General features: G+C 40.0%; 1 protein-coding gene across 1 annotated transcript in view; it reads left to right on the top strand.

Moving 5' to 3' along the window:
* The window catches only part of PPM1D (protein phosphatase, Mg2+/Mn2+ dependent 1D), a 649,112-nt gene that overhangs the window by 603,642 nt on the left and 18,344 nt on the right, over positions 1-27,126 (top strand). The gene's annotated exons all lie outside the window — the stretch shown is intronic.

The raw sequence follows: 27,126 nt of genomic DNA, 5'->3' as shown, positions 1-27,126 counted from the left end.
TTCCTGAAGAATTTTCTTTTGGGGAAACCTTACATGCTATGATAGAACAATTTCAATGGCAGGGCCAGGATTTTTCAGATTCAAGGAAAAGGCTAAGGACCTTTTTACATTTACCACAGCATAGGCCTTTAGCCATTCCTCCAGTACTAACAGTTGTTGATGATGCATATAATGATGCTTGTACTGCCCCTGATTCTCTCCCTCCGGCCCCTGCCAAGCCCGACAGATATTACAGGGTCCCGGACACACACTACCACTTGTATAAGGCTCCTATTGCAGATCCTGAAACCATTTCACAGGGCCCCAAAGCTGTAGCAGCTGCCTCTGCCAAAAACCACCTCCCCTCTGAAAGAGAATCTAGAGCATTAGAGAGATGGGGTAAAAAAGTTTATACTTCTGCTACTCTTTTGGCCAGGGCCTTAAACTGTCAATTCCACATGATTCAGTATCAGGAATTTTTGTTAGACCAGCTAAATAAAAAACTGTCCTCTCCTGAACCTATAGACCATAAGTCCCTTCAGGATTTGGTACGTAACACTCAGCAGGTCAGTAACCATTCCTTAAAATGTGGCTATGATGCACTGGAGGCTTCCTTTAGATTAGCTATGACTGGAACAGTGATCAGAAGGCATGCCTGGTTAAAAGAGCAATCCTTACCAGACCATGTTAAGTCAAAGCTCCTAGATGCTCCTATGGAGAAACAAAGCTTGTTTGGCTCCCCTGCACAGCAGGTGCTAAAGAAGGTGGAAGAAAAAGCAAAATCTGTCCAAACAGTCAAGGATTTCTTACAGGTCCAACCTCCGAGGTTTAGTAGAAATTGGCCTTCGAAGAATTGGTCCTTTCCAGACACCTCCAGAGCACAGAGAGGCAGAAATAGTCGCCCAAGAGGCAGAGGTCAATCCAGGGGTGCCTACAGGGGACATCAGTGGCAGCCTAACAACCAGAGAAGTACTGCCACAGATTCAGCTACAACCACTTCCACAGGACAGACACAATGACTTGGCTCTGATGCCACCTACCAGGGAACAACTGGAAGCACCCTTGGGCGGAAAGCTAGCCTTATTTCCAGTAAACTGGCATTACATTACAGGAGACAAATGGATTTTACAGACAATAGACAAAGGCTACAGGTTTCACTTCCACTCTCTACCAAAAATGAGAGGAATGCCAAATCTACCACCAAGCCAAAAAACAAACGTTCTAAGACAAATCAACCACCTACTAAGGATGAGAGCTATAGAAAAAGTACCGCCTATGGAACAAGGACAAGGATTTTACTCCAGACTTTTCCTGGTACCAAGAAAAGAAAATCAGTGGAGGCCTATTCTCGACCTGTCCGCTCTGAACACATATCTCATTGTTCCAAAATTCAAAATGCTGACCCTACAGCAACTTCTTCCCATGCTGGGCAAGGAGTCTTGGCTGGTGACTCTAGATCTCAAGGAGGCATACCTGCACGTCCCTATACGGCCAGATTGCAGAAGATAACCTCAGATTTCTTGCAGGATCAGAGCATTATCAATTCTCAGCATTGCCCTTTGGCTTATCTACTGCGCCCAGAGTATTCACGAAATGCCTGGCATCAGTAATTGCTCATTGCAGGCTCCAGGGAATTCAGATTTACCCATACCTGGACGACTGCCTCATACAAGCGGACAACAAGACCAAATTAACAAAAGATTTGGAAAAGGTTATACAACTGCTGCAAGCCTTGGGATACACAGTCAACATGAAAAAGTCAAGGCTGGTACCATCCCAAAGGATAACATTCTTGGGTGCAGAACTGGACACATCAAATCAGATGGCATTTCTCACAGAAGAAAAACAAAAGCAACTACCACTCTATTTCATGGCATTAACAACACAAGCCCAGCTTACCGCAAGGAAAGTCCTTCAAGCCCTGGGTTACATGGCATCCTGCATAATATTGATTCCGCATGCCAGGCTGCATATGAGAAAGTTGCAATGGTACCTAAGGAATGTATGGTCTCAACACAAGCACAGTCTAGAAGCCCAGATTCCAATAATTCCATGCCTGAAGCAAGAATTCCTGTGGTGGGCTCAGGCCTGTCAGTTAAACAGAGGATTGCCTTTCCACAAACCTCATCCAAGCCAGACCATCACCACGGACGCCTCAGACCTAGGCTAGGGGGCACACATGGTGGACAAGTGTATACAAGGCCTATGGATGCAAGACCAGCTGAATCTACACATAAATCAAAAGGAGATGCTGGCAGTGAAACATGCAATCCAGACATTCAGACCTTTTCTTCAACAAGGTCACTTGCTGATAAGGACGGACAACACCACAGTCATGTGGTATATCAACAAACAGGGAGGTACACACTCATATCCTCTATGGCGGATGGCAAGGGACCTGTGGAACGTGGCCCTGAACCTCAACATTCAACTCCAGGCCAAATTTGTGCCAGGAAAAGAAAATTCACTAGCAGACACCTTAAGCAGAACTACCACGGATGCCCACGAATGGATGCTGCATCCAGACATCTTCAAAACCATTACAAAGAAATGGGGACTACCAGAAATAGACCTGTTCGCATCCCCACACAACCACCAATTGAAGAAATTCTGCACAAGGACATACCACCCACTTGCTTGGAAGGTGGACTCCCTATCCTTCAGTTGGGAAAACCTGACAGCATATGCATTCCCACCTCTTCCTTTGATGTACAAAGTCCTTCTGAAGATCAAAGAAGATCACCCAAGGATAATCCTGATAGCTCCAGACTGGCCGAGGCAGCATTGGTACCCGCTACTGAGGAGTTTGTCTCGGACACACGCATGGCCTCTACCTCTATGTCCTTTACTGCTAACACAGAACAACTACAAGATCCTACATCCAAACTTGAAAACATTACAGCTAGCTGCTTGGAATATTACATAAAACAAAATAACCCAGATTTATCTCAGAAGGTTAAAGACATTATCCTGGAGGCTCGCAGACCCTCCACAAGGAAGACTTATTCAGCCAAATGGAAACGATTCCTCATTTGGAGTGCAGCAAAAGGAGAAAATGTATCAGTAGCAAACATAGCTACCATCCTGGAATACTTGGCAGAACTTTTCCACAATGGCCTGTCTTACTCCTCCATTAAGATTCATGCATCAGCAATTTCAGCAGAATACAACATGGATCCACCAGTCTTCTCACACCCTCTACTCAGGCAGTTTCTGAGAGGAATTAAAAATGTAAAGCCTCCAAGGAAGCCACCTTTGCCTACATGGGACCTTAACTTTGTGCTGGAAAAGTTAACACTTCCCCCTTTTGAACCAGCAGCAACAGCAGAATTACAGTTCTTATCTTGGAAAACTGCTTTCCTGCTTGCAATCACTTCAGCAAGAAGGGTTTCTGAGTTACAGGCATTAATGGCAGTACAGCCCTTCCGTATCTTCCATCAGGTTAGAGTGTCTTTGAGAACTAACCCTACTTTTATGCCAAAAGTGGTCTCCAGAGTATCATTGAACCAAGCAATTCACTTACCAACATTCTTCCCCAACCCACAGAACAGGGGGGAAAGACTACTACATACCTTGGATGTGCACAGGCAATTACGCTACTATCTGGACAGAACTAAGACCAACAGAAAAACTGACCAGCTTCTGGTAGCATATGCAACAGGAATGCAAGGAAAAGCAATTTCAAAACAGACAATCTCAAAATGGATAGGAAATTGCATTAGATTTTGCTACTCTTTTCATGGAAAGACAACTCCAGAAAACATCAGACCTCACTCCACAAGGGCTACAGCCACTACTACAGCTTTCCTATGAGGAGTGGCTACCAAAGACATTTTAGAAGCTGCTACTTGGAGCTCCGTGCATACATTTGCCAAGCATTATAATCTTCCTTTATACTCCAGATCCCGAGCAGGTTTTGCAACTGCTGTTTTGCAAGGGATCTTAACTACACCATCTTTATCTTAGTACCTCTTCCCCCAGTTTGGCTATGGTATTCTACCCATATGTTAGGACTGCAGATGCATCCTTGAAGGACATAGTACAGTTTTGTACCTACCATAAATGTAGATGTCCGAGAGGTATGCATCTGCAGTCAGGATTACCCTCCTTCCCCTCTGTGGTACTCCTAGGGTATTTACCCATCTTGTAGCTAGCTGGAGGAATCTATTATGGTGTATTTGTTTGTATATATGTATATACCTTCTTATATTGTTTGCTCTCTACTGTTTGGAATCATTTGCATTTATCCAAATTTAGCCTTCCTAGAGGGCACCTGGCATCTGGGGCAAGAAACACTGAGGAAAATGGCGTCGGCTGATGCCTTTATACCCAATACACAGCAGCTATGACGTCGGGTGAAGTGCGACACCAGCCGAGGCCAGACCCAGACTTTGGAATCCGGCCGACAGAAGGGCTGCCTGAGGCAGGACAACCCATATGTTAGGACTGCAGATGCATACCTCTCGGACATCTACATTTATGGTAGGTACAAAACTGTACTTTTTATACCCGTGACGACCTGACATCATGGAAGAGAAGACAGCAACCGACACAGGACCCAAGACTTTGGAATTCAGGCCAACTGAGGGCAACCTGCCAGCAGATTACCCTAAATGTAATGACTGCAACAGTGAATACACTCGAACATCTGCATTTATGGTAAGTGTACACAACTGTACCGTAGCTAGGCTGATTACTTTATTCTGGGTAATTCCTCCTGTCTTTGGGTGTTCTGTTTGTGATATGCTGGGCTGCGACAAATTCTATTTGAGGGTTTGGGGGAGCGGAGCATCATGAGTAGGGAGGAACTCGGATGTTGGTGCCTATAGTTTTGGTACAAGGCCAAGTCAGATCCGATACTCAGATCTGAAACACACAGGTTGAAGAGCAAATGAGAGACAACAGTACAGATGGAACGTTGTGATGAGTACATAACTTCTTTTCTGCTTAGTACTGCTGATTCTGATTGTTTAAGTCCTTGCAGGAGAAAGGCAGGGAGTTACAGAACTTGAAACATCTTTTTGTTTCACCTGTGTGCAAGTTCCAAAGGAACTATCCTTACAAGCCAGCTTTTGTTCGAAGATGGGCCCTTTGTCCTCATAAAAATAAAAAAAAAGTGGAAGGAGCGTTTCTCCAGCTAAAACTACTCTGTCATCTTCTGTTCAGAAGCAGCCTTTTCCTGACAAGCCAGGTGATATCTAACTATCACTCTCCTCCTAGCATCAGCATCAAAGAGATTAGAGCGCTTCTGCTGGCCCTTCAAGCTTTCCATCCTCTTCTCTCCCTAAGGCCTCTAAGTGTTTACAGACAACACCACAGTCCTGTGGTATGTAAACAAACAACTGGGAATTAAATCTTATCATCTTTGCAGGCTAGCTCTCCAAGTTTGGGAACTTCCAAATTCCGTATCAAAGAACCCTAACAGTTACCAGATGAATAAAATATGCAAACGGTTCCAAGATAAACAAGTGTCACATTCCATCTGGTTAAAAACTGATTTAATGTTATTGTACAATAAAAACAGGTTGAACGCTTTCATCTACTGTCCGTAGATTTCATCAGAACAATCATTTTATGTGCCAATCCCTTTTATACTAATAAATTCCCGCCCTTGGTAAAAACAATTGAATAATTACTATGAACTGTGAATAATTTAAAAGAACATGCACAAGTTAATAGTATATACACAAATTGACATATAATTCATTAACAGTCTAAAATACAGTGGGAAACTGTCAAATACATATATGTTTCCTATAGCAACTGTATGCCCTGTTATTGTAAACTAATAACTGATGTAATACACATGCTAAATGAATAAATAAGAAAATGTTGACTGGAACTCCTAACTAAAATACTCCATGTGGGGGTACTAATGTATACTACCAAAAGTTCACCATTGTATTTGGTGCTTAAACTAACCTTAACTCTGAACTTGTATAGTTACTCAGTCCTGATGTATAATGACTGTCTAATTCTGTTATACATAATTCTACAGTAATATCTACCAGATTTATGTATGTATGTGTAGGAATAGATGTACAAAAATGAAGTAAGATAAACTATGTCTTGATGAGAGGTTTGGTAGGTATGTATTCATTTAATCCTGGGGGGTTGGCCGCATTCAACCGTATTTGCCATTTAATTTCTTTCTCCCCTAATATGGCTTTGATATTACCCCCCTCTTGGATTATTCTTGACTACTTAACGAATAGCAAATTTAAAGGACTCGCATCCAATGCTATTCTCCAAATGTCTATATAAAGCGTTGTTTTTGTCCTTTCTTTTGATGCAATAAAGATGGTCATATATCCGATTTTTAAATCTTCTGTCAGATTTCACGACATAATAACTAGAACATGTTGTACATTTTCCCAAATATATAACATGTTGGGTCTGACAGTTCCCTCTCTTAAGTCTGATTTTACTCCTAATTCCTTTCTCCAAATATATCTGTTTTTCCTCCATAATAGCGTGACATTGGTTACAGTGCCCACATTTGGTAGTACCTTCCAAAGTTGAAGTGTCTCTCATGTTGGAAGTTCTAGATTCTATCATCCTTTTGATGTTGGCCTCCGTTTTGTACACAAATGTGGGTCTGTCTCCAAGTCTACTATACACTCCATCGCTAGTTAAAATATTCCAATTTTGATGTATAACGTTCTTAATTTCACCTACAAATGGACTAAACTCTAATATATATGCTCTATGAAATCCTGTGGTGTCCGACTTGCTGTCATCTCTACCCTGAGTATTAGTTGCATTACCCAGGAGGGGAACATATTTGTTTCCCCACTCTCTGATCACATATCCAGGTTATGTCACTTGTATCCCCTTTTCCTAAACATCTCGCCAATGAAATTAATTTCCTTAACCATGTCTTCCTGCTATGTAGTCATTCTGGCTGCCCTAATACACTGCCCTTTGAGGATACTTCTTTTCTGAGTGTGGGGATGATTGCTAGTGTATTCAAGATAGGAATTACAGAAGGTTTCTTTCCGATAAATTCTGGACTGAAATCCATACCCATCACTAAAGATGTATGTGTCCAAATAATTTATACCCTTCCTACTGAAACTGTAAGTAAATTTCATGTAGGGGCTTGTGTGATTTAAATAGTTAACAAATTGGACTATAGAATCTTCTGTTCCTTTCCACAACAAAAACATATTGTCCAAAAACCGGACATAATACACTGTTCCTTCCAATGGGTACCCATAATAAACTCTTCTTCCCAGTCCAGTAACACTAAGTTGGCGTAGATGGGGGCACATGCTGCCCCCATAGCTACACCTTGTGACTGTTTGTAATATTCACCTTCGAAATATATGAAATTATTATCCAAAACTATGTTCATGAATTCAGATATAAGGTCAATTCTGTCCCAGTCAAGTTGTGAATATTTGTTAACACTGGTGGTAAATCTCGACATACTGTCCATCTTAGGAATGCAAGAGAATAAATCTATTATATCACTGGTCAAAAATAGTAGATTGTCATCCCATAATTCTGCTTTAAATCTACCCAAGAAGTCCCAAGAATCCTTGATTAAATCTGGGACCCTCTGGTAGATATGTTTTAACCATTGGTAGATAGCTTTTCCAAACGGAAATGTCTTACTCTTGCTTCCTGATATAATAGGTCGAAAAGGTGGATTATGAATACTTTTGTGCATCTTAGGTATGCCAACTATAGTGGCTAGAACCGGATTCCTACACATAGATACATATATCTGGTAGATATTATTGTAGAATTATGTATAACAGAATTAGACAGTCATTATACATCAGGACTGAGTAACTATACACGTTCAGAGTTAGTGTTAGTTTAAGCACCAAATACAATGGTGAACTTTTGGTAGTATACATTAGTACCCCCACATGGAGTATTTTAGTTAGGAGTTCCAGTCAACATTTTCTTATTTATTCATTTAGCATGTGTATTACATCAGTTATTAGTTTACAATAACAACAGGACATACAGTTGCTATAGGAAGAATATATGTATTTGACAGTTTCCCACTGTATTTTAGACTGTTTATGAATTATATGTCAGTTTGTGTATATACTATTAACTTGTGCATGTTCTTTTAAATTATTCACAGTTCATAGTAATTATTCAATTGTTTTTACTAAGGGCGGGAATTTATTAGTATAAGAGGGATTGGCACATAAGATGATTGTTCTGATGAAATCTACGGACAGTAGATGAAAGCGCTCAACCTGTTTTTATTGTACAATAATATTAAATCAGTTTTTAACCAGTTGGAACGTGACACTTATTAATCTTGGAACCATTTTGTTTTATTCATCTGGTAAGTTTGGGAACTTGCTGAACAGTATCATGCGACTCTTCAGGGAGTTTATATTTCCTCAGGTCAAAACTGTGAGGCAGACATTCTGAGCAGGTCCTTGACTCAATCCCACAAATGGATGCTTCACAGGGATGTGTTTCTGGACATTGCCCTCAGGTCTTCTGGTTTGAAAGGTGGACACCCTCTAATTTTCTTGGAAGAGGATGTTTCTGTATGTACCCCCCCCCCCCCATTTCATTCCAAAAGATCTGTTCGGGATTTAACAGGACAAAACAAAATCTTGCTGGTGACTCCCTTTTGGTCAAGAAAGCATTGGTTCCCTCTGCTTCTGCATTTAGCCATGTTACCTCACAGAATGGACCTACTCTCACACAAGACAAAAGATCTGTAATCTATTCCTACCTGTCCACTTTTCATCTGACTCTGTGAGTTAAGATTTGGATTCCTTATAGACACTTTTTCTATGAGGACATGCTTAGTGTTCTGCAGAAGGCCAGGAAACTCAATTCTAGGAAATCCTAGTTTTCCCATTTGAAGAGGTTTTTCATGTAACCTGGAACCACTCTGTGGATATTCCTGCGGTTCTCATTTGTGTGAATTCCTCAGTGCTGGGTTGGCTTATTTCTCCGTTAAGTCCCACTTAGCTGTTTATGCTTGTCTGCCTTTTTCTCCTTTTTTCTTCTAGGTTTGAGGCAAAACAATTTCTTAAAGGAGTCTTTCACATTAGACCTCCCAGGAAAGCCTGTTCTTCCTCCCTGGGATCTTAATTTTGTTTTGGAGAAACTGACTCTGTTTCAGCTGCAGCTTCAGCTTCCTTGCAACACCAATTTTGGAAGGTTGCTCTGTTATTGGCCCTTACTTCAGCCAGACAGGTGTTTGGACACTGTGTCCGTGCATATACTAATCCTTCTTTTATGCCCAAGGTGGTGAATGAGTTGTCACCGTCAAGAATCCCAGGTATTTGGGATTGGCTGTTTCCAAGCAGACAGTTTCTTTTTGGATTTCTGAAGCTATTTCCTTTTGTTATGTTTTTTTATGGTAAGACCCTTCCTTTTTCTGTTAAGGCTCATTCTACTAGGGCTGTGGCTTCTTCTGGTGCTTTTTTCAAGAGTTTGAACACTAGCTCCGTTCTTGAGGCAGCTACCTGGACTTCTGTGCATACTTTTACCAAACACAAGTTGGATGGAATATCCAGAGCAAGAGCTGGTTTTGCTAGGGCTGTTCTTTATGGCTTTATAAAGAGCTCTACTGGTCCTTCCTCCTCCTCCCAAGTTTCTTCCTGAGCTTTGGCACTCTTCCATATGTTAAGAATACTGCAGCAATAGAATAGGAGGACATAGTGTAGTTGTATAAATTCTTACCATAACGATGGATGTCCTTCTCTTTAGTGTTGCAGTGTTCAGTCCCTGCCTCTTACCTTCTGGTTCTTTCGTACCTTCAAGTAGTTAAAGGCTTTGCTATACTGGCTGCACGTCTAACCAACCTTGGCGGGAAATCGATCATGTTAAGAATACTACAACAGTGAAGAAAAGGACATCTGCCGTTATAGTAAGCTTTTACACAAATATACTATCCCCTATGAAAGTTTGTGGTTTTAAATGACTTTTATTTAGTTACTGTACCTTCTTTAGTTTATACCCTCCCCTGGATTTTTATTAGTGGAATTCAGAAATATGGCACCCATATTGCCCCCCCCCCCCTCCCAAGAGGCTGTAATTTTCTGAGTGGAAGATAGAAATTGTGTTACTAAACCTTCTAGTGCTCACAACAATCCAAGTCAGTTTAGAATACTAGGGATTGTTAAGTATACTGCTGAATATTTGAATGCTTTAGGATTAAAGATGGTAGTACGCAGGAACCGGGAGCACCAGGCTACACTTATCGCCTAAATTCAAGCCTTTACAGCATGCCTGCCAGATTTATGTCATGGACAAACTTGTACATCTGTTTAAGCTCTTACATGTACTTCTGAAATTGTCTGACCGTGTCTACTTAGGATCCTGTTATATTGGACAGGGTGCACTTCATGTGAAAGGTTATAATGAATGATCTGGTGAAAGGGAAGGATTTTGTAGTGGAAACAGCAGATCCATGTGGAAAAAAATACATACCCTGGTTTAGTTGCTGGTATCAGTAGGTCAATTTTAATGATTTTTCAGTCCAGCAGACATGTTTTTGATTTATGCTGTTTATACATAAATACTACTGTTTTGCTGTTTTACAGTTGTGCTTAATGCATTATTTATAAACATGAGTTCACACCCTAGACCTATTCATGAGATTTCACTTTAACTAGGTTTCTTGTGTACAAAAGTATCATTGGATTTTAGGTTGCTTGTGTTTGTGTAGCTGTTTTTCATACCATGTACTGGAGGAACACTGATGTTTGAATGCTTTGATTTTATGTGTTTAGTGTGCGCGTGCGTGTGTGTATCACTGTGAAACTCTGGTGATTTTAATTTATTTTGGGGGGGGGGGGAGTTCTGCTTTTTAGCAGCTTGAATCCTCTAGTGAATCTGTTCCTTCCCATTACATATACTAAAATAATTGTTTGGAATGAAAAGCGTCTAATATTGTGGAAGGACAGGAAAGCCAACTTGACTGAATGGGAATAAGTCTGTTGCAGGATACATGTGGCATGTGGTCTCAGATTAAGGTTGTTGTTTGAGGAGATAATTAATACTGCTAGAGTAATGGGTTTTGATGAGCTGTTGGGCAGACTACCCCGTACTTTTTTCCCCTTTAATGCATTTTAACTCCATGTCTGCAGACCATCAAACTGACACAGATTGGGTTTGAGCTCATTCATTCCCCTATACTGGGTATTCCAGCATGGGAGCAAGAGTCATGCATAAGGGCGGTCATCCAGGTGGGTTTAAGATAGTCTGACCCTTGTCAGCATCCTAGTAGTGATATGTAAATAGTAAAGTCCTTAACCCCCACCCCACATCACTCCCAAGGTGGGGGGGGGGTATGAAATTCTCATCACCATAGGGACTACTACACCTTATGTCATACAAGAGCACACTTCAATGCACCATCCTCAGTGAAGGCTACAATATGTGCATGTTGATTGCTGAATACCCTCCACCAGGGCTGTACTTGCATCAATGTCTCCTCTCCTGAAATATTGTGGCATTGGTCAGCCCCATCTTGCCCCCCTCTTCCCTTGAGGATAGGCCCTGCCATTCTCTTCACACCAGCTCCAGCAAATTCCCAAGCAGCTGAGCAAACCCAGGTCACATAGGTCACAGCCAGGGCTTTAGCCCTGTACACCAGTTTAGCTGGCTACGACCAACCACTACTTTAGTTGCTGTGAAAGGCAAGGTGTGACAAGTCAAAAATTAAAAGACTATTAAGTATGGCAATCGGAGCACTAAGGCAATTAGAGTAAGATAAAGAATAAATTGAGGCAAGGTTGGGTTAAAGTCATTGAAGAGAAGTTGAATAATAAAGCTTGGGGGGTATCTCTGTCAACTGCTTGGGTATGCTATGAAATCCAGAATATTTGCACAGATTGTTTGTACGCCTTTGTTAGGTTTAGGTGGATTGCTTCCCTCAAACTCTGCCTGCTGGTGGTATGACTCAGGTGCATGTGGGTTATGGGAACATGCATTTTAGTGTTGTCAGGGGCTGAATACATCTGAATTAGAATTAGTACAGTTACGTGGAGAAGTGCTTGGCAAGGCAGTGACACCAAGTTGCTTATGTTTCTAGGTTATCACTGAATACTGGATTTGACAAAGATGAGCAAGTGATAGTAACTGTAGCCAGTATAAGAGGTGGAATTTAAAAACTGGACCAGTTGTTGGGAAGTAGGAGACATTGTAGATGCTTTAATAAGAAGTGAAAACAGAACTGCAAAAATATTCTTAGTTATGCCTGACATGGTATGATTATAAAGAGTCACTGTAAGTAAAAACAGGAGGTTAACTATGTACATTTAAACATGCTAGAGTGTGATTTGTACGGGTGACAGAAATTGGATTTCATCTTTTTAACTTAAGACTGGCTGACTGGGACGGGGCCATTAAGGAGCTGGATAGGTGGCCCAAATTTGGGAAACAAACTTGGAAAGAAAGTTATGGGCATATTGCTTTTTATGAGGGAAAGAGTGATGCTTGTCATCTGGGTGAACAGTGAATATTTGTTCTGTGGTAATGGATATTTATGGTATAAAATCATGAAGTGGATTAATCCACTAATGTTTTAATATTTGCTGTGATTTCTGTTTAGGAATATAAAGTCTCATTTGCAAGTTGTTTGAGCTGAGGTTTCAGGGAAAGCTCTTCTTAATTTGAATACCCATTCAGTTACAATGCTTTGTAAGATAATACGGTTATGCACCAGACAATATTTTTAGTTTTTGTTAAGGTGTGTTGTCATAAATAATAAAACATAAATTAAAGCATATAAAAATATAATTGAACAACGTTTTAGATGACATTTAAAATGATAGTAGAATGAAGAACACAATTCATTATAACTATATAACAGAACATGCATACTTTTTTCAAAAACTTTTATAGCATTTCAAAGTAATGAAGCGACCTGGATGTTCCACATAGCTGCTGCAGCAAGTGTAAAAGGCCTTACGGTATCCAGGCTTGCATTGTATTCTCAAGACTTTAGTTTTTGGCCTGTTTACTTGTCAGTTTGTTGGCAACGTCGTAGGAATTTCTCAAGTGCAGGATCCTTTTAGGTGCATGTCGTCTCTGAAGTATAGTTTCTGCTTGCTGCAGTAGTATGTTCTGATTGCTTGTCATGACAAAATGGTCAAGCTTTAATAAAACTATGAAGCTTTTCACTTTTTTTCCGAATTGTAAACATTCTGACAGCTTTTTTTTTACCTGTGTTATAAAAGCAAGGTGAATTGTTTAAGGCATTTAACCTTGAATTAAGAAAATGGTTCTTCATAAATTATTTTGCATTGGTTGTGGATTAACGGACATAAAAGATGAGAGGAATATGTTTGGTGAACATTCTTTAAGTATTGGGGCGTATATTCAAAAGAATTGTTTGCGCTGCTGTGTGTTTCATGAAAGCATTTTTCCCCTTCATTAAAAGAAAAGATTTCATTGTGCATTGCTTCTTATCTTTGATTGGGCTGTTTTTCATCAGTACTGTGAGAAACCTTTTGCATGGGTCTAGCATCTGCTATTGTTGAAGATGGGAGAGAGTACACTGGTGGGTGGATGTGGGTGAATGTGTTTGTTTTAGTAATAGGCAGCTGCTGTGCAGTTTGAATAGCTGTACTGCTTTGAAGTTGTCTAATATACCTTAATGAGCTGTAATGGTTCTGATGAAATACAACAGATTTTTTTTTAATGCGAGCACTTTTTGTTTGGATATATGGACATGTGCATATACTGGGAGGATTAAATCACTGGTCTCTTACACTTGCATAGTAACATGAGCAGGTCTGGATTGATGGCCTGAGAGTTTTGTCTTTTTTCTGTTTATTTTGTACAGATGTCACTGATGTAGTAATGTCAAGCACCAGTATATGTCCATTTTTATGTACTTTAGAAACCTGCAGTTGAGCTTCGCCCACTACACATGTGCAAGTCACAGTCGTGGCATCTACATGTTTGCCTGGTCCTTTTATTTTTCATAGACATAAACGTAACCTGTGTACAAGCAGGCCAGGTCTGACATAGCTCTCAAATGTAGTTTTAAGTGTGTGGTTGCTTTTTTGTATATAGTATTATACTGAAGACCACTACAACTATTTTTGTGTGATTCCTATAACCATACAGTACCTGGCGTCTCTGGTCAACACCCCACCGATTCTTCTTACTGTACCACAAAAACATCTCGTCAGTTCTAGCTTAGAGTGATGCTTTTTGCAGGTAGGAAGCTGCTGCAAAGGGCATTTTCCTCCTGCCAATAGCAGTCTGCAGCAAGCACTCTCCTCGAAAATGAAGCAGTGGATTATGTGTAACCTCTGCACTGTAGATGACTTAAAAATAGTCAACACTTGTAAATCTTCATATGCCACAAATTCCAATTTATGCTTTGTCCAAAATGCAATCCACGTACATAGTGCAGAGTAGGACAGTAGCAAGTGTGCAAATGAGGTATTTTTTAAGCCAAAAGCATTGTAGTGTGTTGACTTTCTGAAGGACTAGATTTGGTTTGTTTGCATTTCCACCGAAAACAGTCACATGCTTAGTACTACTCAGAATTTATACGTTGTGTATGCAGCAAGATTTACAACCACCGCAATTTTTATGAAAAACTGTGTTTACTTTAACTTTATACAGCCCCCCACCTCGACACGCACATTATTGGACCTTTAAGCTTTCTAGAGTGTCTTTACAGAAACAAAGCTTGGGGGTAAAAGATAATTGTTGAGGTACACTTAAACTTATATTTGTACCTGTAATTTCTTTGTCCTAATCGATAAACCCTCCCGTTTTGATTTTCCATTGGTCTTTGTGCTGTGCTCTGCTACTCATAAGTTTCACAATACCTTCTCACATCTTTTACAATACCTGGCCAATAAAAAATTGCACAAGCCATCTCCTTGTGCACTATATGCCTGTATGGCCAGGAAGGGGGAATATTATGGGTTGTGCCCACAGGTGTCTGATGGTATGCATCCAGAGCTGTCATCTGCTGTATCACTTCTCCCTCTATGCCTGCTGCTTGCATCTTATTATCCATATCCAAAAAGAAGAGTTGCCAGTTTCTCAGTTTTTGTATTGTCTTTTGTTTAGTCAATTCACACTTATCCTTAGCTTCCATAACAGAAGCCATATTAATCCATAGTACTAAATACTTCATCCTATCATACCCCCATAAGTATGGGTATTGCTGAACTAATTTTTGTGTGGGAACATAATTTATAGCAATAGGCTTTGCTTCTTCATTAATGTTATATCCCCAAAAGACTTGAAACTGTCTCAAAATGTTCCACATCACTAAGATGTCCTTTTCTGGATATATCAGGTGTAAAATAATATCTGCAAATAAAGCCAACTTTTTTGATTACCATACCAGTTATTTCCTTGTATTTCTAAGTCCCTTATTTTCTTTGCCAGTGGCTCTAAATATAAAGCAAAATAAAGGGGAAAGAGGACACCCCTACCTAGTTCCTCTGTTCAAACACAGCTTATCTAAGAGGAACCTTCGCACTTTAATTCTTGCTTCCAGTCCTTCATATATCATACATTATTGTATCAGGGGTTGCAAATGCTTCCAATGCTCTACTCATAAAATCCCAATTTGCTTAGTCATACGCTTTCTCTGCATCAGGACCCACAAACAGAGGTATTTTCTTACCTTCTGCTTCCTTATGGATCATCAGTGTTGTTAAATGTTTGCCTACCCTCCACAAAACAGCACTGATCATATCTCAATTTTGGCAGCATTTTTGCCATTCTTTTAGCTAATGTAGACATAAGCACTTTGTAATCATGATTTAAAATTGAAATAGGTCTGTATGAAGCTGGATCTGAAGGGTCTTTGTCATCTTTATGTAACACAGCCACCACAGGTTTCTTCCAAGATGTTGGTGCTTCCCCTCCCTTTAAAATACTGTTAAATGAATTCTTCCAGGTCTTTAAAACTTTCTTCCTTCCTAATTTCCAGATTTCCTTAGGGGTACCTTCTGTTCCTGGTGACTTTCCTGAAGATGGATTTTATTTCATTGTTTTTATCTTGCCACCTCCTGTCTTAACTGTTAGTTGTTGAGCCTTGTCTACATCTAACTTTGGCATAATTAAGACTTCCATAAATATTTCCATTTGTACTCCTTCTTGATTTCCACATTTCTCTGCTTAATACAAATTTTCATAAAATTTGCTGAGTATCTAAATCCTTTAAGGATCTCTGGTTATTTTCCTTGTTATATTTGCTTTAACTTTGGTGACAGCCCTTTCAACATTGTATTGCCCAAGTCATTGTGCTAAACGTTTTTGTGCAGTGGAGTTGTTTGCAAAAAATAGTTTACAGTCTTTCTAAACTCATGCATTTTATCCAGACACACCCTTATTTTCTCTTTAGCACTGTTAATTTGATCCTCCTCTTGCTCTGAGATTCCCCTTATTCTGCAATACTTTAACATTTGTCAGTCCCTCTAAGTAATTTCTATTACTTTTTACCCATTTCTGTCTTTTATTTTTACCCTGTTTTTTTAAACTCTATTTTCATTTTATCTCAGTCACTATAGCTATACCTTCTAAACATAGAAATATCTTCCCTATTAACTCTTGTTTTTTTTTCTCACTGCCCATTCCTTAAATTCCTCTCTTTCTAACAAGTAGGTGGGAAAGCATCAGTGTTTTATTTTTACTTCATTACTTGATTTATATATTAGTTTTTATTGGTGTATGGAGAAGAAATAGTTATTGGATGTGTTTTGAAACAATCAAATGCGCATGTTCCTCTGAAGTATGATTTCTGTCTAGTCTAACTCAGTTATTGTACCTTGGGGAATAATATGTAAATTCTGTCCAAGTTCCTACTATTGAATTCACGTTTTCCATACAAATACTTTCAGATTTTTTTCAGAAATCTACCCTCTTTTGTTACATTGCCCCTTCTAGGTCCCCCTGATAAATCCTCACTTCACTATTGCAAATTAAAACACTGTCCCCACCAATAAGTGATATTCCCTGCTGAAAGCCGATTATTTTTCCCAAAAATTTCTTAAGCTCCATAATAGCAGTTTTTGATGGAATATAAATATATTTTTGTTGTAATTCTTCTTTTTTTTATACCACAAATATGCAGTTTTTGTCATTTTTCCTGCTCATCTATCACTATTGGAGCCGCTCTAGCAATTAATATAATTACACCCCTTTTCCTTTGTCCCTGATATTCTGCTGAATATCCATTCTGAAATTTTCTATTTGTCAAATTCACACGTTCATTTCTTTCCATATCTGTCTTCTGCAGCATTGCTATTTGTACTCTGCATTTCTCAATAAAATTCAAATACTCTCTCCTTTTTATCTACACCTGTAAGGCCATTCACTTTCCAGGATAGTATGGACAATATAGCCGTCATGATTAAAAGCTATTGTTCCCACCTATTATACTTGACAGTTTTTTGAATGCTTATTTCCAACTTTGCTGTTACATGCATATACTAATGTTTGGCAGGCTGATGTTTTGTATAGTTGATTCTTCTCATCTCTGTTTGAATCTATGACACATTTTTCAAGTCTTTTTGTTTTAATGAAAATCTCCAAACAAAAAATTAAATACAAAACACTCAACCCCTATTAATTTGGAACAAGCAAACGTACGTCTTCAAAACATTGTTTAACCCTATAGAAGGGAACAATTGCCCCTATGAGTGCTGCACCTACAGGCATTAGCTAACTTAAAATTAAGGTATGCTAAAGCACACTCCCAATATGTTAACTTCTCATGTCACCAGGCAAGACGCTAAATGGTTGCATCTTTTTTCATAATGTTTCCTTACATTTCTGGAGTAGAAACTTGACATTCACTCACCCATCTTTGAAAGTAAAAGTGTATTTTTGCAAATAAATCACTAATGTCATCCTCTGCCTTTCTCATATGTTCTTTAAATTTTTATAAGCTTCATTAATAAATATAAAACATTCATGTAACGCATTTTTGACTTTACCATGATTTACAGCAGTCTGACCAGCCGTATTACTGAAGGTATAGACTGACTTGCTGTTGAGAAGAGGAGGTAAACAAGCACGACTGTATCTCACACTTGAACTGACCAGCTGTCTCCTTTGTCCAGCCCTTAAAACCCTTTACAGTGACTCCACTCTTTCCTTTGTTAAAGGCTGGCCACAAGAGGTGAATCTCATCAGCTCCATTTACAAGCCATTATTGTCCTAAGTGTTGGCCAGACCTAATAAATGCTCATATACCGAATGTGCCTTTTCCATCCTGATCCCAAAGTTATTTTGCTCTATCCATGTTGAACTTCCTAATGCTTCTGTTTATGGCAAATTTGGAGAAAGAAAATGTTAACCTTTCTACAGAAACATAGTTCAAGTCATCCTCAGCAACATAAACTAGCTTAAAACTATTAATACTAATAATTGTCCTTGTGTAGATCACTGATGCAGTGTTACATAACTGTTAGATTATCTCTCCACATAACCTAGACATCCGGACACATTACCAAAGCCAAAACCTTCCAAAGAGCCGTACATCTGACAAATGACGGAAACCCACAGTTGAAAGGGTACACAAGTGGTATATATGAGGGTAAAATCTCATCTTTCTCACCGCCAGTCTGAACAGGCCCTCACTCGTCTGTCTTTTCTACAGCTGGTCATTAGTATCATTAGCCTTCAGTACTTAAGATGAGTGACCCACCTGGTGAACCTCCCCCCCCCCCCCCCCAAGTATTGATGTTTGGTATTTTATTAGTTGTCAGCATGGAGGAGAAATTGCACATGCGTTTGGCATATTCCCCCCAAGGATCTCCACTCCCATGCCTCTTCTGTTTAGGCACAGAGCACCGTTATAAAAATTGTATGATTTGCCGGTCCTTCATATCCAACACCGTACAAATGTAACGTTCTTCCTTCACTGTGTACGTGGAAACCCTGTGCCTTAAGCGGCTCGCCCAAGCTAAGATGATGGACCTTCCACTCCTGAACTGCAGAAGAAATTTAAGAGGCCTAGGACCCGATATAATTCCTTCACACTTGGACTTAGACTTGCTCATTGAGGCCTCGAAACCCGTGTTACACCCATCATCATGTCAGATGCTAGCTGCATCACCCCACAGGAAGCCAGTGTAGCATCTGATGTTCACACATCCGAAATAACTGATCCTATCAGCACTAGTGGGAAGGGGGAACCCTATATAATTTTCTCCAAAGGACCCAAAGATATGCCACAAATTTAGTTAGGAAATAACAGCTTCTGTTATCTAGGTATATTGGGGGGCATAGCCTTTGCATTTTGTGAAAGCTGACAAATGAAACATTTTTTGTTTTATGTTTTTATCTCCCAAGACGTCCAGTGAAAAGGATTGGGTGGATTTCTTCCATGGCCTGTTTAAGACCGTAGTGGCACTCAAACAGCCATATTTTGCATTACCTGCTTCTACTCTTGTTACACCACAAAAGAGACCGTTAGAATCAACTTCTGAGGATGAGGAGGCAAACTGCTCTTCTCTGGTCCAGTCTCCAGGCCAAGTGTCCTCTGATGAAGACAACTCCTTGAAGAAGCTTCAGTTGGGAAAATTATCTGTAACATGTTGAAACATTTTGAATGGGATTCCAAACAGATTTCTGATGAGCAAAAAAAGATATCTTGTAGAGGTAAGACAGTCTTGTGTCCTCTCCTGCCTGTCCTTGGATGCCTTTCTTGATGCCTTTTCATCTACTTACACTGCTCATTCGCAGCCACCAGCTCCTAAAAGGCCTAATAGAGTCTATAAAGTGCAAGAAGATTTACAATTTATGTACAATAATCCCAATGGCAGATCCTTCCATGTTGTATATTGTTACAGACAAACCTTAAAAACTCTTATCTGTTGCTACTGTCCTTCCAAAAATAAAAGCAGAGCAGTAGATAGATTGGAAAAGATGGAATGTACTACTTCCATCCTAGCCTTCAGAGCTCCCAATTTGTCTAAGCCCAAATTTGCTGTCTATTTTTGGGAACTTGCACAAAACCTTGGCTTCTATGGAAGAACTAGCCAGTACGCAGCAGGCCATGTCTGTAGTGGCTCAGGCTTCACAGGTAGCTAAACATAGCATTACATGCAGCTGTGATGGAGTGGAAGCTTCCTCCACAGCATCTCATACAGGTTATGTTATTACAAGGTGTGCATAGCTATGCTCTCATTCCCTCCTTGAGAACATTAAAGCCAAGATTCTATATTTGCATTGAATAGGGATCTGTTATCTGGCCCTGATGCAGCCAGTTTGTTTAAAACCAGTGGAAAATGATGGATTGAAGACAAATTTGTTACTATCATTTCTCAGATACCACAGAATCTACCCAGCAAAGCCTAATTCCTCTCCCTGGAGGGAGTACAGGCCCCTTCGTGATGTTAAGAAAATGCCTAGGAAAAGGTTCCAAGATCAGCCAGACACGGATTCTTAATCAGGGAAGCCTATCAGCACAGAACTATCAGCCTGTGACTGCACTTTTTTATTCTTCCTTTTCCCCTTGGTCCCAATCTCCCTCTGTCCAAAAGACTGTCCTCTTCTATAGGAAGGAGGCAGCTCATTACTACAGACAAATGGGTCCTCGCTATTATTCAGCATGGTTACAGAATGACTTGGAAAGAAGTTTTTTCATTCAAGGGCATCCTCACTCCTACTCACAATTAGATTAAGTTGCACTGTCCCGTTATTCCCGTCATTCAAGCCTTACATGACCAAGGCACAATAAGACCTGTGCCACAACAGAATATGGGAAAATGGTTCTTTTCCAGACTTTTTCCTGTTTCAAGAAAGATATTAGACACATATATTGGGTCTGTCCAGTCCTGACACTTTTTTTCTCTCAAAGTCTTTTCTTTCAAGATGCTGTCCCTTCAAGCTCTTCTGCCCTTCATACTTCCACAGGCCTTTCTGGTGTCCTTGGATCTAAAAGATGCCTAACTCCACATTCCATCTCACCCTTCCTTCAGTAAGTTTCGGAGGTTTTCTGCTTATTCATCACACTTTCAGTTCTCTTCTTTGCCATTTAGACTTTGTACACCCCCCAGGGTGTTCAGCAGTACTGATAGACTTCAAATATTCCGTTACTTGAATAACGTGTTAATACAGGCATCCTCTCCACAAACCCTTTTGCTCCAGCTCGCTTCACCATGTACCTTCTTCAAAGTGTGAGGTTTACAATCAATTTCAGAATATCCATAGACCTAGTTTTCTTGGGCTGTAGTCTAGACACCAGACTCCTAAAGGCTTTTCTGCTTTTGGACAAGGTACAGAGTCTTTCCATTCTCTCCTACCCATTCATTCTTGCACTGCATGGGAAATCCTCAAGATACAAGGATTCATGGCTGCAACCATACCTATGGTCCCCTTTACCAGACACCATATAAGAAAATCTAGTGGTACTTGAAAATCCATTTGGTCTCAGCACTCCCGTCTTCTGGACACGCATTCTCTTTCTGCCATCTTTAAAGTAATCCGGTGGTAAATATCACAGATAAACCTCACCCCAAGCCTACCTTTCATACTACAGGCACTGCTACAGGAGTTGCACACAGATACGTCAGTTGCATAGGGGGCATGGAAGGGCTCCCTAAGAATTTGGGGCCAGTGGCCACTGATTCTGAAATCAGGTCATATCAACCTGAAGGAGATGCAGGCACTAATTCAGGCCCTGCAGACATACTCCCACTTTTGGGTTTCAAGACATCTCAGTATTTTTACAGGCAACAACCACAGTCATGTGGTACATAAACGAGCAGTGGGTGGGGAACGAAATCTCATCAACTATTATGGCATGGGATTAGACCACAAAAACCTTTTAAGACTTTTACACCCTATCACAGAACAGTGTCCTCGCAGATTTTCTTAGTAGATCAAGGGAAAACCCTCAAGAATGGATATTGAGCAAGGAGGTGGTCCTTGGCATAGTCCACAAATGGGACATCTCACAGGTAGACTTGTTTGCTTTTATCCTCAGCAAACCTCTTCCTCTCTTCGGCTCTAGGATGCCTTGTCCTCAAGCATGAAAGACAGATGCCTTGTCCTTTCATTGGAAAGGGAGGTTCCTGTATGCCTTCCCTCCACTTTCACTTCTTCCAAATGACTTACTAAAGATCCTGAATGACAAACCAAAGTTCCTGCTGGTGGCATCCTTTTGGCTAAGGCAACATTGGTTCTAAGGTGGACTTGCTCATACAACATAAGAACTCTCATCTTCACCGCAACCTGTCTTTTCTCAACCTGACATGGATGATTAGTGTCTGAAAGGAATCAGGATCCTATTTTCTGAGGAAATACTTCAGGTTCTCCAGTAAGCAAGGAAACCTTCTACGTAGCAGTCTTACATAGTTAAATGGAAAAGATTTTCTATTTGGTGTCATGTTCATAAACAGGACACTGTGCAATCCTGGTGCTCCCATTATCCTGTTTTATTTGTGTGAGCTGTTAAAAACTGGCTTGGTGTACTCTTCACTCAAGGCACACTTCTTGGCCATTTTTACCTGCTTACCTCTTGACCCTGTTCTGTCTAGACTAGATTTAGAACAGTTTCTGAAGGGTGTACTTCACCTAAAACTTCCTAGGAAAGCTATTATGCCTTTATGGGACTATAACTTTGTTCTGGTAAGACACATCCTTACAGCTTTTGAGCCAGCAGTCCCCAAAGTTCTGTACATGAAAAAACTTACTCTTAGTTGCCCTTACCTCGGCTAGACCAGTGTCTGAGCTACATTTCCTTATCTTCCATAAGGACAGTGTGTATTTGAGGGCCAATTATTTTTTGTGTCTGAAGGGATAAGCTCTACCTCAATCAGGCCATCAGTCTGTCTACTTTGTATCGTAACCCACAAAATAAGGGAGAGAGAATCCTGCACTCTGTTGATGTGCCTAGAAAGCTTAGAGTCTACTTAGACAAGATGCAAAACTGTTTACCTCCTTCCAGGAACTTAAGCTTGGTAACCCAGTTTCAAAACAAACTATTGCTAAATGGATTTCGAAGTCTGTCCATCTTTTGTTACGCTCACCATGGCAAATCTTTGCCTTCACAAGCGAAGGGGCATTCTACTAGAGCAATGGCTTTCTCTGGAGCCTTTTTCAAGGGGATAGACTTGGGAGCTGTCCTAGAAGTAGCTACTTGGTCCTTGGTTCGTACTTTTACCAACCATTACAAAGTAGATGCTTTTTTCAAGTCTAGAGCTGGCTTCACCAGATTAATCCTCTCTGGACTGCTTTACAGCTCTCCTAATGCCTCGTCTAGCCATCATTTGTAGTACATAAGCTTTATCAGTCACCCAACATTTTGGAATACTGCAACAGCGATGTAAGGAATGACGTAAAACAGTTGTGTAAGAATGAATTTAGCATAATAGTAGGTGTCCTACTATTCACTGTTGCAGTATTCTTTCTCACCTTGCCCAGCCCCCTTTCTCTACTGTTTACCTCATTCATTGACCCAAGGGGGAACCATTTTCTGCCTTCTCTCCTTTTAGCTTGACCTATCACTGTAGTTTCCTCGGGTGTCTACAGGCTTCCTGGCTTGAAGGCATTCTGAGGTTTTATACTCTTATGTCTATGCGTTTACCTTTATGCCTGCGGGCTTAGGTTTTACGTCGGACATACAGTTCTGTGGAAGCTTTTAGCTGCGGTATCCCGGCCAGGTGTCCAGGTTGTTTGTTGAGATAACTCAACAGTTTGGAATAATGCAATAGTGATCAGTAGGACATCTACTGTTAAGGTAAATTCTTGCATAGTTGTTCTTTTTCCCACGTCCTTTCTTTCCATATGCTAAACACTGCATCGTAAAGCAAACCTGCTCATCTCAAGAATTCCACATAAACCTCCAGCAACCACAGACCCCTTAACTTTTAACATCTAACTCGCTACTGCATAAACCTCAAAGTATAGTAGCTTTTCTTTAACTGCAACTGATACTTTGCTACAATGTATAAGTTGTGCACTTCTGCTGTATTGTGGTGTTCTGTTGTACATTTTCTTTATTTTGTCTGATATTGCATCCCTTATATTGTTATAGTTCTCATTATTATACAGCTGAACTATTTTTTTTCTGTATTCTGCTGTAACTCTTGGTCTGTGGCTGAAAAGAATCCATACTGGATCAGTCTACTACCCTACTTAATAAAACTAAGTAAATAAATAAATGGCACGTATCCATATTTAACATTTTCCCCCAAATAAGAAATTATACTGCAACAGTGATCCTTGTCCTAAAACATCTGCTGCTATGGTGTGTTAACTATAGGTCTTTATTTTATGCCCCATGGTGGTTACAACTTGATGTGAAAGTTGCATGTTGCAGGTTCTTAAGTTTTTGCTGTGCTGCCAGCCCAGTGGTCTAACATTAAGTGCTCCAAGTGTGAGTAGTGTACACAGTTTGTGAGGGAGTCTGTCCAAGACAAGGAGCCATGAGATGATGTTCATGTGGTTCATTTCTGTAGTTGTTGCATCTTGGAACGTCTGCTATAGGCTGAGGTTCAGGTCTGGTCAGACTTCAAAGCCCTTTCCCACCATGTCTTTCAGTACCGTCTTTACAGTAGACATTTCCCCATATATGTGATATAAAGACTTGCGTACAGCAGACCTCTCCAGTTCTTTCTTGCCATACTTGTTGCATGCTGTACAAGATGTTAAGTCAGGCAGGCAACCCATGACTTGGAGTTCAGCATCAGATGGTCAAGTAACCCCACTGATTTTTTTTTTTTTTTTGTGAAAGTAGTGATGTAGCTTTTTTGGATGACTGCCATATACCACTTACTGTTTAGGTGTAGACATCTCTTGGGCATCCTTAACCGGTATGGAGGTATTGAACATGCTTCTGTAAGCAACAAATATCCTTAAATGATGGAGACTGTGTGTGTGTGTACTGCCTAAGCTTGTAGCACAACATAAATGCTTGTGAAATTTGCAAAGAATTTAAGCTCAAGACCTAATACGTTAGACAAAACACCATTCAAGGCTGCCTTAATAAAGTGAGACTTGGGTCCGGTACCCCTTATCTGTCATGTCCTGCAACTGTAGCCAGCCACGCATCAAGAGATGGGAGAAGCAAAGGAGACAGGGAAGTCTAACAACCCCACTGGGTCTGAAGATGTTAGTCCAGACCCTGGACCAGATGTGTATTTTGACAGAGGTGTCTGGCAGTCCACTTCAGGAGACCATCACTGTGACTCCCTTTCCTCTGAAGAAGATGAGGGACTAAGTAGTTTACACCACCCTTTTATAGAGAGTAGAGAGCCTTGTGTTTGACCTCACAAATAACAAAAAGAATGTGTCACTTTAGGGATAGGTTTGTGCAGAAAGCTGCATATAAATCCTTCATGAGGAGTACTGTACATCAGTAGCCCTGAGGTGGATGAAGAAAATTAAGGTAAGCCAGAAGAAATAAAAGCATCTGCAGTTTGTGGGCCCTGGGTATTGGGTTCCCCTCCCTGTCTTTTAAATGCTAGTGGAGTGATTATTGTGCTTGTTCTCAGCAGAATAAAGACTTTGTGTTTGTGGCCTTTTTTGTTCAGCAGTCATAGCTCAGCTTATCTGGGTTAACCAGTTTTAGTCAAAAGATTTAACTATGCCTGCACCAGAGCGAAGACCTTTGCAATTTGTCATTTTATGTCTAGCATATTACTTTTTAGCAGCTGTATTTTTTCCCTCATTGTGAGCCATTTGTCGAGGTATTCAACTTGTGTGATACAGCATATGTCTTTATTTGCTGCATGTCTGTTAAGTTTTATCTGTAATACTCAGCTTCTTTATAAGGGCTGTGTCCAATGGTTTCCCCTAGTCCTGCCCCACATAATGCAGTTCCCTGTTCTGATTGCTAGCACTGAAGTGAAGAAAGGTGTTTCCCCTTGGAAGAAAATTATTCACTGTGGAAGAAGGCTGAGTAGTGTTGTTATGATGAGGTTTTCTTATGGCAGATATTTTAATGCCATGCAGAGATGTTTTTATGTATTTGAAAGACTTGCAAGCAGATGCTGAAGCTTTTGTCTCTGTTTAGGGAGATTAAAAATGTACATCTCTTTGCACTGTACAGCTATACCAGTGATGTTTTCTTCTTTCCCTCCACTATCATGCATCTTCCTAGTAGTGTTACATTGGTTAGCTTCTTCTAGTTATCAGCCTTTTCATCTTGTATGTTAGCTGGGCAGCCAGAGTAGTGGATTGCTATTAGTAAATCTAACATTGGTTAACTTATGGTTGGTAAAAGAAACCAGAGTGTATATAATGTGCAGAGTGCAATATGTAGTAGACCCCCACATGAGTTGACCAATACTTCATTACCAAAAGAAAATCTTAGCTCACAGTATTTTAAGTAATTTAAATTTTTGATTTATATTTCCATGAACAGCATGCAGCACTGCCCCACCTGTGTATATATATATATATATATATATATATATATATATATATATATATATATATATGTGTGTGTGTGTGTGTGTGTGTGTGTGTATATATATATATATATATATATATATATATATATATATATATATATATATATGTGTGTGTACTAGTTTTTTTTTTGACATTCTTGTTTCTTTACTAGAGTGCCATCAGTGGTGACCATTTGCTTATTTATGTATTAAATTTAATGTGAGACCACAAACTAGATTATGCTGAAAGCTAAATAAAAAAACAAAACAGTTCTGTATTCAATAATAAATGCATGTATGGTTATGTTCTTGATTTGGTTCAAAACTCATCTGATTAACCACTGTTGCATTAAGACACTTTCAGTTTCTTTGACAATGTGACAAATGTGTGGTAGCAAGTTCATGTCACTGAGCTTCTTTCCATATCTACCACTTAAGAGTGGTTCAGAGAGAATTTCCAGTGGGAAGCGTCATCTTGTACTGGGTGTTATCTTAAGAAGTGTACTGTCTGAACTGTCTGGTTTAGGGTAGACTGTATTGAATAAACTTTGCAGAGGTGAAATTAAAAGCCTCGTCTTCACATCCAGTCCATGGGGGGTGGCAAGGGGTTTTGTAAATCAGTCATAAAGAAGCATTAGTAATGAGAAGTAAATTGGGCTTAAAGCTGTGTGCAGAGAATAATTGAACTGCTTCACATTTGGATTTTTTAGTCTCGTTATCACAGTGGACTGGATTATGTGGCCTGAGCAAGTGCTTAACCATTTGGCTTCCATTATAATGTTAGAATTATGATTTTTTTTTCAGTGCTTAATCATTTATT

The sequence above is a fragment of the Protopterus annectens genome, chromosome 13.part0 (assembly GCF_019279795.1).
Source record: "Protopterus annectens isolate FY-2018-M chromosome 13.part0, PAN1.0, whole genome shotgun sequence".
Classification (NCBI taxonomy): Eukaryota; Metazoa; Chordata; order Ceratodontiformes; family Protopteridae; genus Protopterus; species Protopterus annectens.
Note: the sequence above shows the minus strand (reverse complement) of the source record. Positions and strands in the feature narration are given on the sequence as shown.